Source organism: Delphinus delphis, chromosome 13 (genome assembly GCF_949987515.2).
Source record: "Delphinus delphis chromosome 13, mDelDel1.2, whole genome shotgun sequence".
NCBI lineage: Eukaryota > Metazoa > Chordata > Mammalia > Artiodactyla > Delphinidae > Delphinus > Delphinus delphis.
The window spans coordinates 87,016,102-87,033,062 of NC_082695.1; the positions used below are offsets into that span (position 1 = coordinate 87,016,102).

The window sequence follows — 16,961 nt, forward strand, 5'->3', positions numbered from 1 at the left end:
GAAGGAAAAACCCCAAAATACAACAGAAGGAAATAAGGTTTATGTTTTTCAAACGAATAACATTAACATACTGACGGGTGAGGGAGAAGAATGAATAAACTTTGGAACAAGCTATTTTGGGACAGTGTTTGGACTCTGTAAACACAGAAATGTGGCTTTTGGTAATTATGAAACTATGTGCTTTTTAGGTGTGAGAAAATAAATAGATGGAGGTCTTGTGGATAATGTGAGGAAGGTTTCTTCCTGGTGGAGAAGAGAGTTACAAATAAAGAAAAATGCAAAGCTGGAAGAAACCATCTGCCATTGGGATGGGAGCTATGGATGCAAAGAGAGTGAAAAAGGGATGGAGGGAGGAAGGGAGGTGGATAGGTATGAAAATAGCTGCAGACGTGTGTGTATCTATCTATATCTATTTATATATATTTCCTATCTCTACTATATGGATCACATCTAGTACCCAGTTCTGATTTGTAAATGACATTGTCCAGTGAGAGTAACCAGGGCTCCTTAGAGATGTGGCTGGTACCACTACAGGGATAAGGAAAGTATGAGATGAGCCCGAACCACCTGTGACACCAGACAGTGAGGAAACAAATGATGCAGGAGTCCTGCTGGCCAGACTCTCACTGGCATGATTTGGAACAATTGGAGTGAGCAAAAAATAAATTATAGTAATAGGTTATAATAACTCATCGAATAAAAGAAGCAGTCACAAAGGCGTATTGATATAAACAAATAAATGAATAAATAAATGGCAGAGAAGGAGAAGTGTATTATTACAGCAGGAATCCAACTATAAAAAGTAGAAAGATGATGAAATTACAAGATCATCATTTGGCAGCTACCATAGAAACACTGTCTTAGACAAGACCCACCAACCAACGGTTGTCAAAGTTATCGTGCAAGAATGGGGAGGAAAGCACGATATCTCTACAATCACAAAGTATCTTCTTCCAAGAATTCATTAGTTACCAAGGACAAAACGGTAACATTGTAGCAGACACTGTCTTGATCAAGTGATCATGTGATCAAATTAACTTCACCAGTAATGGTACAGGTTGAGACCATGTGCCTTCAGATGCAATGCACTGACGAGACCTCAGCACCTCCAAAAATGCACAACCCAAATCCAACCAAGAGAGAGCACACACTGAACCGAAGCTTCCACATAACAGGTTTCTGCATTTCAGTAGCTGTAGTTTTATCAAGTTATATTGAGCTCAGTTTTCTTGGTATAAACAAAGCGTCGTCCCAGATTCTTTTAGCTGGACGTGCATTTTTCATTGATTTTTCAAAACACAGAGATCAGTGTTGATCTACCGAAAGCATCTCATAACCCTAAACTGAATACCATTCTTTCTAAATAAGACTAACCAGGATTAAGGACGGTACTGAGTAAAACAGATTAGTACATGGGAGACTAAATAAGCAAATTTGACATTATACAATACAGATCTCCAGAAAAACACTGAAAGTCCTATTAAAGATCTAGAAGTTTGACATTATGTAAAAAGTAATCCTCATTCGGTTGTATAAATATCTATATTTTTGCATTTACTGTGTTACTGCTGCATCTTTAAAATCATACTTTAAACTATTTTTCTTCTCTCTTGCCTCTGATTTAGTTCCCCCTCAAAGCATCATGTGTTTTTAGTGAGAGTTGATGCCATGGGGATCAAAAAGGGTTTTCCATCACTGTGTTATAACCACATCTCTTAAATAGATGCAGAGAACACTTTCCAAAAAATGGGAAAAGTAGGAAGGTGTGGACATGGGTAACAAGAGTAGAGCTCAATGCCAAATATGAGAATTAAAAGTGTAACCTTTTTAAATTTTTATTTATTTATTTTTTTGCATTACGCGGGCCTCTCACTGTTTTAGCCTCTCCCATTGCGGAGCACAGGCTCCGGACGTGCAGGCTCAGCGGCCATGGCTCACGGGCCCAGCCGCGCCACGGCATGTGGGATCCTCCCGGACCGGGGCACGAATCCGTGTCCCCTGCATCAGCAGGCGGACTCCCAACCACCGCGCCACCAGGGAAGCCCTGTAACCTTTTTTTAAAAAAAGAACGTTAATGTTCATTTTAAAAACATCATTAGAAAGACATGGTCGAATTGCTTCATGAAAACTCTCAGTTAAAATAAAGTGTAATAAAACTCATTGATTCTAATCTTAAATCCCAAAATAATATTTAAGCAAACACAATCATTTTGAAATGCCGGATTGTCTTGATGATAATAAGCGTAGAGCCTGAACGACATTTGGGTTATTTTCTATCCTATCTGGCTGTAAGTCAGCAACTTGGGAGCAAACATCTTTCTATTCGTTTTCTATCATCTGAAAGTGAATCCCTTTGCTTGACGGACTTATCCCTATTCAATGTGAAAAACTCACCCATATTGATTTGTACACCCAGCTTTCCCTCCGAACGTGAAATTAGCATGGATTTCCTGTTTCCTCTCTGTGGGTGACCTAGTGGGGGGATGAATCAGCGTCAGGCTGGCCACTTAGTCCAGGCCACCTCGGAACAGTGATAGAGGGAACACGGAAGCGCACACAGCTACGCCTCCATTTTGGCAATAATCCCCGCTGTTTTCAATGAACTGGCATGGGAGCAATAACGCTCTCTTGAAAAAATGGTTCAGAACAGCCAAGACGGAACGTACAGCACAAAAGATGTGGTTATCACCGCACAGAGCCTGGCCTCTGCAGCCAGAGAGAGATGGATTTGTGCCTTTATTTCACCACTCATTTTTCTGTATGACCTTGAAGATGTTCCACTTCCTTTCTCTTGAATGCACTGATCTATCAAACGTGGCTAGCAAGTACTGTCCTTGGCAGGTTGTTTTGAGGACACGGGGCATCTGGCACATAGAAAGTGCTGTATATACTCTTGTAAAAAATACAAAGTGCAAGAGGGAGGGGATATGGGGACATATGTATATGTATAGCTGAATCACTTTGTTATACAGCAGAAACTAACACACTATTGTAAAGTAATTATACTCCAATAAAGATGTTAAAAAAAATACAAAGGCTCAACATGTTCTATATATGTGGGCGTCTCCCTGTATCCTGGGAGGGACGTGAGCTCTTGTGAGGACGTATAAAGAAGCACATTAGTTTATAGATATGACAGAGTTAGGAGTGAAAACACAGGATGCTCACTTAAATTTGAATTTCAGGAAACAACGAGCAGAATTTTTTGTTTTTCAGTGTAGGTGCGTCCCATGCTGTGTTTGAGATATACTAAAAATTATTCATTGTTTTTCTGAGATTCAAATTTAACTGGGTGTTCTGTGTCTTATCCAGCAACCCTAGTGGAAGATCGAATTGAAAAACTTCTTTTTTCTTTTTTTTTTTTGGACTGCTCTGTAGTCTTGCTCTTTTCTCCGTAATATCATGCTGTATTTGACGAGGGCAGGCAGTGCTGCAAAAAATGAACTGGATTGATGGTTTGAGCATAAAGTGTCTCTTATTATTTGAATATTCCTTGTTTCTCATTTATAAAGGAGGAATGATAGTAACACCTACTATACAGGTTTGTATATTATTATGATTAAATAAGTCAATAAATCTAACAGACTTGGAAAAGTGCAAGTACATAAGAATTGCTCAAAATGTGAATTACTACCCTCTTTCATCGATTTTAGTATGTTCACTCTTTTCACTTTTAAGATTCTTACAGTTTGGAATTAGCTTTCAACTGGCGGCAGTTTACAGTTGCTGCTGGCTGACGGCAGTCGTGATGCAGGTACAGGCACGAACTTGATCTGAGCTGTGCACACTGTCATGGCTTCGGTTGATTTATGTGCGCTTTTTGAAAAAATGCTTCACTCCTTAGAAGGAGAAAATGCACAGGCATAGCAGGGAATCTCCAAGAAACACGAAAAGAGAAGTTTTTCTCTTAGAAAGAAAGTCTCCCAGCCTCAGGGAAAGAGTAAGAAAGGTGAGACTCTCACCATTAATACTCTTCTGGAACCTACAGTGACGTGTATTAGTTCCTGGTGCATTTTCATGGACACAAACCTGAACAGTAGAATAGGCTGTTTAGAGTAGAGTCCTTGAAAACAGGATATGATGAGGTATACACACCCATGTTTATCACAGCGTTGTTCACAATAGCCAAGATGTGGGAACAACCCAAATCCCCATCAACCAAAAGGTAGATAAAAAAGATGAAGTACATATACACAATGGAATACTACGCAGCCATGAGAAAGGAGGAAATCCTGCTTGCAATTACAGGGATGGACCTTGAGGGCATTAGGCTAAGAGAAAGTCAAATACTGTATGAGGTCGCTTACGTGTGGAATCCAAAAAAGTCAAACTTGTGAAACATTAGAGTAAAATGGTGACGCAGGCTGACACGAGGGGAGAGGAGAGCCAGGTGCCGGAGTCCAGAGGGGGTCAGGACCCAGCCCTGGAGAGGAGAGCCAGGTGCCGGAGGAGGGGAAGCAGCAAACAGCATCCACGTTCTTCACTAGCAACAAAGTCCATCGTGTTGACGTGAGCCGTGTGACCGAACACATTTGTGTTGTACATAGATGCTCTCGCTGGACTTACCAACAAGAGGAACACTTTGAGTATGTATGTACATGTGAGAGAAGGAAGAGAGATCGTTATTAAGTATCTGGTAAGGACCAGGTTGGCTCTTTTCACGTCTTTGCAGATGAGGACTTCGACCCAGAAGGACTGAATGACTTCCCAGAGTTAACTCAGCTCCAGGAGCCAGTTCATATACTCCTGAAAGCCCGTGCTCTCTTCAGTTGCCAAAAGAGGTGAGAAAAGACATCATAGCATGTAATAGTGGTAACACCTTCTATTGCTTATGAGAAAAAATAAGAACAGAGTAACAGATCTGATGGGGGGATGGAATGAGGACTAATTATGAGCTCGTTTTACGCCTTTGTTTTTCGAATTTATTCTTCTAGTTATAGCTGGTGAATTCGCTGTTTAAAGTGGCCCCCAAGCCTAGAGCTGAAGCGCGGTCTTGCATTCCAAAGCACAAGAAGGCGGTGCTGCACCTCTCGACGAAAATAAGTGTGTGAGATAAGCTTCCCTCAGACGTGAGTTACAGCGCTGTTGGCTGTGCCAGGTTGCACTCTCTGATGGCAAATCGCTTCATTCATTGACAGTGAACACGACATGAATTCGGGCCTCCCAGGGCTTAACGGAGAAGGGAAGCGTGATGAGATGCTGGAGGTCCTGATGCTGGAAAGAGGACCTTGCTGTGGGGCTGGGGTCCGCAGGGGGACTTAGCCCATATCACACAGAGAGAAAGGGGAGAAGGGCCTCCTGAACTTGGAGGTGGCCATGATTCACCAGCATCACAGGTGTGTGGAGAAGGGCAGGCAGCTCTGTGCGTCCAGCGCGGGGCCCAGGCTCAGTGAAGGGACCAAGCCTGAGTGGGCCCGGCTCAGACGGTGGACCTGCCAGAGAGTCTGAAATGGATTCTGTAGGTGACTGGGGTTATTGAAAGTTTTCGAGCAAGAAAGTGACATGATCCAGTGTGTATGTTGGTGAGATATTTCTGGTAGTAACATGGGAAAGAGATGGAAGAAGGCAAGATTGGCATCTGGGGACCTTTCACTGAATACGTCATGCCGGGGCATGAACACCACGCAAGTGATGGCCAGAAAAGAGACCACGGCCTGGAGTAAGAATCCTAAAATTAGGTTTTCCTCTAAAATACGTACATTCGACGTGACTATTCGATAGCCTGTACAAATTCAGGAACCGTATCCAGCAGACTCAGCTTCGGGTAAGCTTCAGTACTGCTGGGAAGACTGTGAATCCTGCTTGCTTAAAATTCCTTTCTAATCGACAGACACGCTTTTGAAGTCAAAGTGAGCCTTGGACCGCACGGTGCCCCCTGCCCTCCCAGGTCCACACCGTAGTCCTGGTTACCTCTGAAGCTGCTCCCCACCCGGAACTCACATGCAGGGGTCCTGCTTTCTGACCGTCAGCCAGGTTTGCTCAAAAATCCAGCACGTGTACCTCTGTTCTTTTGCGTCATCGGGACTTAACATCCATTGACCTTCCTACCATTATCTTTCTGCAGAAGAGCCTGCCTTCATGAATTCCCTCCACTGGCCCTCAAGCTCTGCCTTTTACTGACAACATCTGAATCTCTCATCCCATGTTTTCACAGTCTCCCAGCACAACCCTAACCCTGGATGAATCCAGTAACTGGCCTGTGCTTGAGGGAAGTGGTTCTGTTCAGGTTCAAGGTGGAAGGGGCCTGGGAGCCTCTCTGGGGCCTCTTATAAGGACAAGAACCCATTCGCCAGGGCTCCATGCTCATGACTGAATCACCTCCCAAAGGCCCCACCTGATAAGACCATTGTTTGGGGGCTTAGGTTTCCCACCTGTCAATTTTGGAAGGACAACCAGACTACAACCAGACTACAGTAATGTTCTTCTAAACAACCTGAATCTTATCGCACAACTGAGTTTTTCAAATCCTTCAAGTTATTGTCATAGATAGATCATTGCAGATAATTTTCCCTACGTTCACATGCTTTCTCTTAGGTTCGTTGTATATAAATGTATGTATGAGCGAGTGTCCCTGTGTGTATAGTAGATAGATATACATGTGCACATGTACATATATGTGCACATCTACACACACATGTAACATACAGCACGTAATACAGCAATAAATGATGAGTAAACAAGACGTTCTGTGGGCTGTGTCACAGCAAGTCATTCATAAGCACGTGAATGAAATGTCTGTAAAAGCGTAAGTACGGGAATAGTTTGAAATTTGAAAATTTATGGGCCGTTAAAAATACATGAATAATGGTAGCTTACTTCAGGATGATTTAGTAAGCAGCCCTACAGCCTTAAATGCAAATTCCAAATATATTTCTTTGCACATGAATTTCATCATCCACCCATTTGTACGTTTTTGTGGAAAAGTGGCTCAGGACCCACCTCAGAGTGATTCATTTCTGCCATGGTTCCTATCGGAGCCTGATTTTATTGTGAACCTGCCTGGTGGAGACCAGAATGACTTGTACCCGTTGGATGCCAGCTCTAGAGCTTGTTCACTACCAGGACGTGGTCGTTATGTTGCGTCGGTTACTCTGCTCTGAGACGAATAATCACTAGCTTTGACTTGTCCTTTTTGGCTGGCTTGGGGCAAAGCCCATCAAAGCAGGTACCATTTGCCCTGGGAGCTGTACCAGCCTCCAGCGACTGCAGGGGCACTAGACCCAGGGGAGCCACGTGAAATAACAGACTCCCTGTCAAATCAAGGTATGAATGGAAGGAACCTAAGTCCTTCTGTCCCTCCCAAGTTTAGGCGTGAGGATTAAAAAGAGCACAATAGGGTGAGTTAGCAGTTGTCGCATTGCTAACAGCCATGGTGCCGCATGTATGAAAAGAGGAAAGCAGAGAAGAGAAAACCAGCAGAATAAAGGTAATTCTGTGCTGGGCACAGACATTCAATAGACCCTGCCTGTCACTGTGAGGACACGTGTTGCTAACGAGGGACTGAGTCATGGATGCCCTTAAGTGGTTCCTGATGAAGAAGATAGCCGAGTATGAAATAATTGTAGAGACGCTTCACTCAGAAATTTTGGAGAAAAATAATTCTTGGTTATTCAGTGGGCATCACGCTAGTTTTCTCTGCTGCAGTCACACATTGCCACAAACCTTATCTCACAGTTCCGTAGCTTGGAAGCCCGGGCTGTGCTCCTTTCTGCAGGGTCTGGGGGGCAATCTGCCCATTTCTGTTGCTGCAAATTGAGTCCCATGCAGCTGTAGGACAAAGGCCTGGTTCTTTGGTTGCTGGGGACTGGGGGCTGCCTTTGGCTTCTGGGGACAGAATCGCATTTTATGTTTTTCCTAAACTTCCTTTCCTTGGTCAGTTCGCTTTGGCTTCTGTCTTTTTTTTTTTTTTTTTGCGGTACGCATGCCTCTCACAGTTGTGCCCTCTCCCGTTGCGGAGCACAGGCTCCGGACGCGCAGGCTCATCGGCCATGGCTCACGGGCCCAGCCGCTCCGCGGCATGTGGAATCTTCCCGGACCGGGGCACGAACCCGTGTCCCCTGCATGGGCAGGCGGACTCTCAACCACTGCGCCACCAGGGAAGCCCTGGCTTCTGTCTTTAACATGGGCTCTTTTCTCAAATATCTGATGGCATCTGACCGAAGGGTAACGAGATGCAAAGCCTAGGGAGCAAGGTGGGCGTGAGGGGGCGGCCTTCCCTCTGTCCTCACTTGGGTTGCCCACCTGCTGGCATCCATGTCTCTCTGGTGTCCTTGAGTGTCTCCAACAAAGAGCCCTCGGTCGCTTGCTGCGTTGCTGGGTGAGCCAGCGTCCCTCTCCTCGGTCCTCAAGCAGCCTGTTCTCCATCCTTGACTCTGCTAACCCTTTTGGTCTTCCACCCACCTTCTTTCTTCCTGCGTCTGGCACCTCTGTCATTGACGATGGTGTTTATTTTGGGTCCTAATTCTTTTTTATCTGTGGGAGAAAGGAAGGACTATAAAGATGTTTACTTCCGCATCATGAAACCGACGCCACCTTCCTTATACAGACTTCCGTTTCTACACACCCGCTTTGCACCCCAAATATTTGCAAATGATTTCGCTCCCTCTGTCATTCAAAAACGTTTCTTTCCAGCTGGGAAGGTGTGAATTTGCTCTGAGGGATGGAAGGAGAGTGTGCCGATCTGTTTTTGTTTATTTTGTATGCCATACTCGGCTCTGCATTTGATAGGTATTTACTCATTTTCTCGTCAAAGAATTCCATGGAGTGAACATGGTCATCATCCCGCTTTGTACATCAGAAAACTAAGGATTCAAACGAAAAATAACGTCTCAGACATTATAAAAGCCACGTCATCACGCTGTCTCCAAACCTGCCTGATCCCCCCTCACGTTCCTGCACGTCCTTTACTTTCACCCTCCCCTAATTAAGGGCAAAGAGGAGAAAAGAACAAACACTGTGTGGACCGGCATTTGCCACCCTGTTACTGCTGTTCTTAACCAGCACTTTTGTCTCTCTCTGCCTAAATCACTAGCCCAAAGCCCCCCATTTTCAGCTCCCAGTTACTTACTGATCCATACTGGATGGTTACTGATAAAAGACCACCCTTTAATCAGTAAATGTTTATAGAACATTTATTACGTGGAATGCAGAAGCAAGAACGATTCCTAGCTTCATGTAAAATTTTCATACAGGGATTTAGTACTAAGAAAATGCCAATCCCTGCCAGGATTTGCCTCTAAACACATTGAAATTATGTACAGCGAGATAAGGTGCTTTGTCCAGTGCAGTTCAATTTTATTACATTATAATCAACGGTTGTGTTTTGTGTGCACTTTATTCAACCAAGATGCATATTTAAGCTTCTGTTTAAGCTGCTTCCCCCAGTTCCTTTCCTGCTTCTTCTGCAAATTAAGTTGTGGGCCTCTGGTTAATGAACAATTGTCTGATGCCAAAGAATACGTCCTTTGACATCCAATTAAAATCGACTTTCACACTGAACAAAGCTCATTATGAAAATGAGTGCCTTTCTTCGCTCTGAATTACAGATTTTTATTAGGATAAATGTAAATTATTTAAATGAGAAAAAAACCTTAAAACTGTACAGTTAAGCAATCAGGTGAGTCATTTCTTACCTGACTATAAAATATCTCTGTGAATTCTAATCAAATCAAACTGATTTAACTTAAACTATCTTGAGAATGAAATATGTCTATTGCTTCATTCCTCATAAATTATCAGTATCTTTTCTCATAAATGATCAGCAGTGGGCCTGCTTCAAGTATCTCAGAATTAATGTCTTTGTTTGTGAGCTATTTTAGGATCACTTAAGTTTCAGCTCTAAAGATGAAAAATAATTAACTAAAAGTAATGTAATGAGATGCTACAGCAATTGACAAAACTCAGAAGTTGAGTTTTACTACAATAATTTCTTTTGGTAATTAAGCTTTTAAAATAATCCTTCTGAAAATGTAAAAATTTAAAAGATACTTTAATCTTTCTTCTTCCTTAAGGACAAAAGAATTTTTAAGGCGCACAATTAATATTTCTGTCAAAGCCGCATCATATTTTCTAACAGATGATAAATGCACTGTGATAAATTCTGTATCTTTGCCAAAGAGCAGGCATTTAATAAATATTTGTTGAGTGGATAAGTTAACAAACAAATGAAATAAGGATCAAAATTTTTATTTCACCAGGAAATAGAACTTTGAAAAATATTTAGGTCTAATTCAAAGAATAGTCTTATTTTCGATTTTTTCTAATTTTTTGATGCTATAGATAATAATGGATAAATATTTATAGCTGTTTTGGGGATTTAAAAAAGCCTGAAACTAAAAGACATTTTTTAATATACAATCATCTTTGTCTTATGTACTGTTCTTAGGGCAAAGCAGTACCATTATTGTTTCCATAGGAACAGTTAGTTTTTGAAAGCCAAAAAGAATGTGAAGAGAGGAGAGCACCTGAGGAAAAACAGTCATTCGAAACACGCATTCATGCCTTCCCAGATACCGATTGGAACAGTCATTGCATTATTCATCTGCATGAGAAATAATATACTGAGAATACTCAAAAGAAAATTGCTCAGGGTTTGTTTTTTTTTTTTTTGCTAAATGTATTTTAGAGTTTTGCAGCTTCCATCTATTCCAGAAATGCCTGGTAAGGGTAGGGTTGATTAGGGAGTAGTGTCTGAACACGGGGGCAAAATTAAACCTGAACAGGAATCAAAATGGAGAATCAGGAGCTGTCGTGTTGTGTCTCTCCAGTTAATTGTCATACACCTTCCTTCCGCGTGGCCTCTGGAAACGCCCACTGCTTGTCTTGCGTTAAGTTCATGCTGCTTCCTGGGGAGGACTGCTTGGCTATTCCAACGGCGGTTTGACTTGATTCATGTATTATTTCTTAAAGGGCCACATATATCATGCATTCGTTAATTATGGAATAAATGACGTTGACCCAGTTTGTATACATACATATTTCAGGCCTCAGCAGCCCACAACGGGACAGGGTTTGCACCAAACTCTCCAGGTGATGCGACAAAACAGGGCCAACCTTCTAATTGTGACGTTTGCCTTGTCCGCTCACTGCCTTCACAATTTTTCAGAGAGAGACTGGCATCTTCTTACAGAACTTCTGAGAAAGAGATGAAGCTCTTTAGAGAAACTTCAGTTACAATGGTTTGGGGGGAAATAAAAGGGGCCATTGGTGGCTGTCTAAGGTCCCATGGCTGTTGTCACAAATGACCACCCCTGGGAGGCTTATCACAGCCAAGTGTGTTTTCTCAGAGTCCTGGAGGTCAGAAGCCTGATCAAGTTGTTGGTAGGGCCACACGCCCCCTGCAGACCCCAGGGAGACTCCTCCCTGCCGTGTCCAGCACCTGCTGGCTCCTGGAACCCTTGGCTTGTGGGAGCATCACTCCGAGCTCTGCCTCCTTCCTCCCCCTGCGTCCCTGCAGGTCTCCAATCTCCCTCTCCCGGTTAGGACACCGCCCATTGGATTTACGGCCCAACCATAACCAGCAGGCCCTCATCTTAGCTTGATTACAACTGCAAAGACCCTCATTCCCCATAAGGCCACCTTCACAGGGACCAGGGTTAGACTTGAATGTATCTGTTTTGGGGACACGATTCAAGCCACAGAGTGGTGGGTTCAGGTCATTGGTGGGAGATTGGCTAGAGATTCTGACCCTAAAAAGGCTTGGAGAAGGAAGAGGTAAGGGTGAAGGTGAAGCGAGCAACCTCTTTGCTGTAGGAGGAACAGAGCATCTCCTGCGGGTGTGAGTGATGTGGAGGGCGGCGTGAGCCCTGAGGAACACCCGTGCTGGCCATGCCCCAAGGTTCTGACGGTTCTTCATTCCTGAACTGCCACGTAGGAAGAGAAGAAATCGTTTGCTCTTGTGAGTGGTGGAATGAATGAAGAAAAACTAAGTCAGCATTTATATTGCTCCATAAATTCTTATGATAATATCAACCAAAGTGGAATGCAGGTAAGGCCATACCAAGAGTGTACTCTTGTTTTTATTGCTGTCTTCAATGTGTCTGAATCAAAATCTTGAAGCAAGTCTGGAATTATTAACACTCTGCAGCCTAGGAGCCTGTGAGCTCCCCGTGGCCTGTCAAACCTTGTTTACTCTTCCCTGACTGCCTGTGACCCATCCTCGATGGCTTGGAATCCTTTTTCTTGGGGAGTGAGGAAGAGAAGGAGAGGGGCTGAAAATCAGCTCTCCAAATGCTCAAAACCTAGGGGCAGGACAGGGATAAAGACACAGATGTAGAGGATGGACTTGAGGACACGGGCAGGGGGCAGGGGAATCTGGTACAAAGTGAGAGAGTGGCATGGACATATATACACTACCAAATGTAAAATAGATCGCTAGTGGGAAGCAGCCACATAGCACAGGGAGATCAGCTTGGTGCTGTGTGACCACCTAGAGGGGTGGGATAGGGACGGAGGGAGGGAGACGCAAGAGGGAAGAGATATGGGAACATATGTATATGTATAACTGATTCACTTTGTTACACAGCAGAACCTAACACACCATCATAAAGCGATTATACTCCACTAAAGATGTTTAAAAAAAAAAACCTTGCACTCTCATCAGGAGTGGGTGAGAATTCCCTGTCTCCACATCCAGCCGATAGCTGGTAGGTAACAGAGCGTGTAAAGGTGCCTGTCAAATTTTACATTTAATTTGATTTTCTCTGATTAATTTGGAATTGTACATAAAAATATATTAATTGCCTTTAAGTCTGCTGAATGTCAGCTAATTGGCACGGCTTTCTTTATATCTTCTGATTATATATTAAAATATGCTATTAACATCTCCCATTAATAGCCTATTAATTATCCTTTATCTTATTTTAAGCTGTCATTGGTCACACAGACACTTTAAATTCTTTTTGATTAGTTTTAATTTAAAAAAATGGGACTCTAATTTGTTGAATTTTAGAGAATGTTTTCATTATTATGACAAATTTTTGCATGTATATGTTGACATCCAGCTCCAATTAGCCGCAGTGGGCGCAGTGGGTGTGTCTATTTTATATAGTTTTCGTTATTTTAAGCATTTATATCACAGGAGATTTCACAATCCCCCACGTAGCTATTTTTTTCATCAATGGTCACATCATAACATATCAGGGTACATACTTACGCTGATGTTACAGAGTCTGAATACCTCACTGAGTTAGTGTTTCTCCCATTTTCCAACCACAAATTTACTCTTTTTTTCCCCCATTTCCGTTTTGTAATCTTTGGAAGGAAACCATTATGTGCCGTCCACACTTGTGGAGAATCGGGCTTCACCTCCTCGTGGGAGGAATGTCTGCCTGATTTATTTGGAATTCTTCCACATCTTAACACTATGGAGTCCTCTACTTCATGAGCCTGGAATAGCTCTCCACTTCTTTAGATGGTTGACTACTTTCATCAGACTTTTGTAGTTTTCCACAAATAGATCCTGTACCTGCTCTGTTACCTTTATATCTTTGTACTTCACTTTTTGGTGCTGTTGTTAATGACATCTCTAAAATTTTAAATTCTGATTTTTTATTATTTTTGTGTATTTTTGAATATTTTTGTGATAGCTAAATATACTTAGACATTTTCTTTTCTTTTTCTTCTTTTTTGCTGTTATTCACCATTATGTCTTCTAGCCTATTTTCGTTTGTATATAGAAAGGCTATTTCTCTATGTCAATTTTATTTTATTTTTTTTAATTGATAAGCTGGTCTTTATTAATTTTTTTGAATTTTATTTTATTTATTTTTTTATACAGCAGGTTCTTATTAGTTATCCATTTTATACATATTAGTGTAGAGATGTCAATCCCAATCTCCCAATTCATCTATGTCAATTTTAAAATATGCTACTTTGTGAAATTCTCTTATTTTTGTTAGGGTGTTTCCATAAGAAATGCAAGTTAGCTTATTTCTTCCTTTCTAATTGCTATGTCTCTGATTGCTTTTTCTTTTCTAATTGCCTTGTCTAACTTTCAAGGAAGCCTCAAGTTTTTTCTCATTAAGAGCAATATTGTCTTTGGGTTGAAGCATATTAAAAAAGTATTTCTATTCACTGAATATTTTTAAGATGAATACATGATGAATTTTGCCAACTGTCTTTTTTATATCTATGAAAATTATTTGATTTTCCCTTACCTCTGTTAATATGACGAATTTTGTTAATAGGCTTTCTAAAATTCTGAGCCACCTTGTATTTCTCGAATAAACCTCCTTGTTCCTGGTGTGTTTCTATTTCAGATTCTTGCATTGAGGTCTCATGAGTGAGGCTGCTCTGTGTTTTCCTTTGTGGTAAAACTGTTTTGTAAAAAAAGTCTTCTGGCCTGCTTTTATTGTCTCTAGAGACTCTTTTGTTCTTAAGTCTTTTTCTTATAATGATTTTGTATGAGAATTGACTGAGAATGTTTTCTTTTGACTATTTTTTAAGTAAAATTAATTTCCATTTTTCTGAGGGATCGAACCCTCAAAAACTCTAGGCTTGTTTTGTTTATTTATTTTTTTGGCCCTTTTTATGTGGGTTTCAGCATGTGATATCAGATAGGGACTCATAATTTCTGAGATTTTTTTCTCCTCTCTTCTCCTTCCTTTTATCTAGACCTTCCCTGTCTCTGATCTTACTTTTATTGTAAGTGCAAGGTTTTGTCCTAGAAGGTGCCTTTGGCTTTTAGTTTTGATAATACCCGGGACTCTGAGCCCAAGACAATTTCAGTGCCGTTAGAACTTCTGTTGCTCTGCTTCTATGTTCATTAAGAGTTTTGCATCTATCAGAGTAGATAAATACAGTGGATATCACAAGTGGAATGACATGTATGAGTACTAAATACTCTGACAGCATAAATTTTTGAGATAAGCTAATATAGTAGAATGTTGTACCACGTTGTGAATGAATGTGAAGTCACATAACACCAAGACATTTTGTAAAGTCATGCTGTAAACAATGTAGCAAATGAAAGCACACTCGTTTTTCTACAGATTTCTGTTAAAACTAAGAGACCCGGTGGAGATCAGGAACCGTAAACTCCTGCTGCCTGTTCCCTGGCTTTGCGTCAGCTTCGTGGAGACCTGTGCTCTGTAAGCTGTGTAGGCTGCACGTTCTTTTCTTGTTCTTGTCGTACTGGATTGTAATTAATACATGGTGAAAGAATTTTCTAGAAGAGGAAGAAATCTGAGCCCCAAGTATAACACTTTGCAGGTAGAAAATTAAAACATGTATTTTCAAAATGTCTCCAGATGTAATGTCGTTGGCATCACATGAGAATGATTTGCCAGGTTTTTATCTAAGTCTTTGGAATTCATAGTTGCCTTCCCGTGAATCTGCAGTCCCCTTTGATTTACTTGGTCTGCCTCGAGTTCTTTGCTTGAAAGCCTTTAATCAGTGTTTAGAGAGGTCTCCATAAATATAATGTTTAGCAGATCCAAGCGCTTATGCAAATTAAAAATTTTAAAAATCATTAATATTAAATTATAACAGTCTTACCAAAGTTTTCAAGATACGTGCACTTCAGCAGAAAATATGAAAACTTCACTGACCGACGTGAGTTAGCCACTGAGTTGAGTCGGTCTGTACTTTATATAATATTTATTTTATTTATATATACCTTGAGAACTGGGATAAGAAAAGAGATTAACAGTATGTGTCTGTATGTTTAAAAATATTACACGGTACATGTCAAAGCTTTGAGTTATTGTCTTTATAGGGTATTTGAGATGTGCTGGATTTTTATGGCGGACTCTTCAATATATTGATTTAATGCGTGTCGTTCACGAGTTTTTACACATTAATAGATAGTGATGTAGACAGATTGTAAACTTTTGATAGGTCAGTGAACTTTTAATCTGTTATCCAAACAAGGACACATTTGAGAGTGAAAAGGAGGCAGATTTACAATTTCTTCCTACAACAGAGGTCAGACGGGTCCTCTGGCCAAACCAGGCTGTGTGGGCAGCCCACTCGGGGATCACACCTTCTTTCTTAAATTCCAAGTCAACCGACAGCTAGAGAGAGGCATAGATGACTTTTCTTTGTAATTCTCAAATTCTTCTTAGGAAACACCACAGCTGAGGCCGCAATAACTGTATCTTGTAACAATCGATTTGAGAGATAAAAATAATTCACTTAAAAATGACTCAAAAGTCAAACTAATAAAAACATGAATGATTTACACAAAATAGGCACAACCCGAGACTTACGGTGCAGAGCTCTGGGGCTCTGGAGTCTGTGGTCCTCAGATCAATGGGTAACAGGTGCAGGTACGCGGGTGTTGCCCTCTTTCATCACAGACTCTAGATCCTCAGTAAAAAGAGTCTTAAGGTGTTTTCCCCTTTAATTAGACTTCCTGGTGAGTCTTACTGAGTAATAGACTCCACCATTAAGGAGTTGGGTCATTTTTTTTTTTAATGTAAAGTGATGTAAAATGAACTCTCAGTTGATTTAAACAAAAAATAATTGTCTTGGATTAAGAAGCTTCATGCCTGCTTTGCTCCAGAGCTAAAATGATGTCTTCCTGGCTCGGTTTCCCTCTCTGTCCTTCTGCTCTGCTTTCTGCCCTCTTGTGTCCATCCTCAGACAGGCAGGGAGTGCAGCAGTCAACGGTCAGAGCAGCTCCCTCCAGCATCTGTTCAAGTTCAAGAATGTGGAGCAGAGAGCGCCCGTGTGCAGCAGAGTTCAAGCAAAGATGCGGGGTTCAGCTTTGCTGGCATTGATTGGCCTGGCTTGGTCATGGGCTGGGCTGTGAAGCAACTCCTGTGTAGGTACCCACAGAGCTTGGGTGGGTTAGCCACTGGCATGTGGGAGGGAAACGATCCTTCCATGGAAACACAGAGAACGTTGGCGGAAGTTAAAGCCGGGAAACCGAACACCGTCACATGTTCTCTACAGCAGGGACTTCTGTGTACAAACTTGACCCCCTGCAAGCGCCAAGTGGAGGAGAGTGGCGTCTACCG

General features: G+C 41.7%; 1 long non-coding RNA gene across 1 annotated transcript; it reads left to right on the forward strand.

The window, feature by feature from the left end:
- The first annotated feature begins 12,607 nt into the window (after nucleotides 1–12,607).
- Nucleotides 12,608–16,699, forward strand: LOC132436674 (uncharacterized). Its single transcript, XR_009521834.1, has 3 exons — nucleotides 12,608–12,644; nucleotides 14,991–15,089; nucleotides 16,585–16,699. It is a non-coding gene; the product is annotated as an uncharacterized lncRNA (long non-coding RNA).
- Nucleotides 16,700–16,961: the final 262 nt, after the last annotated feature.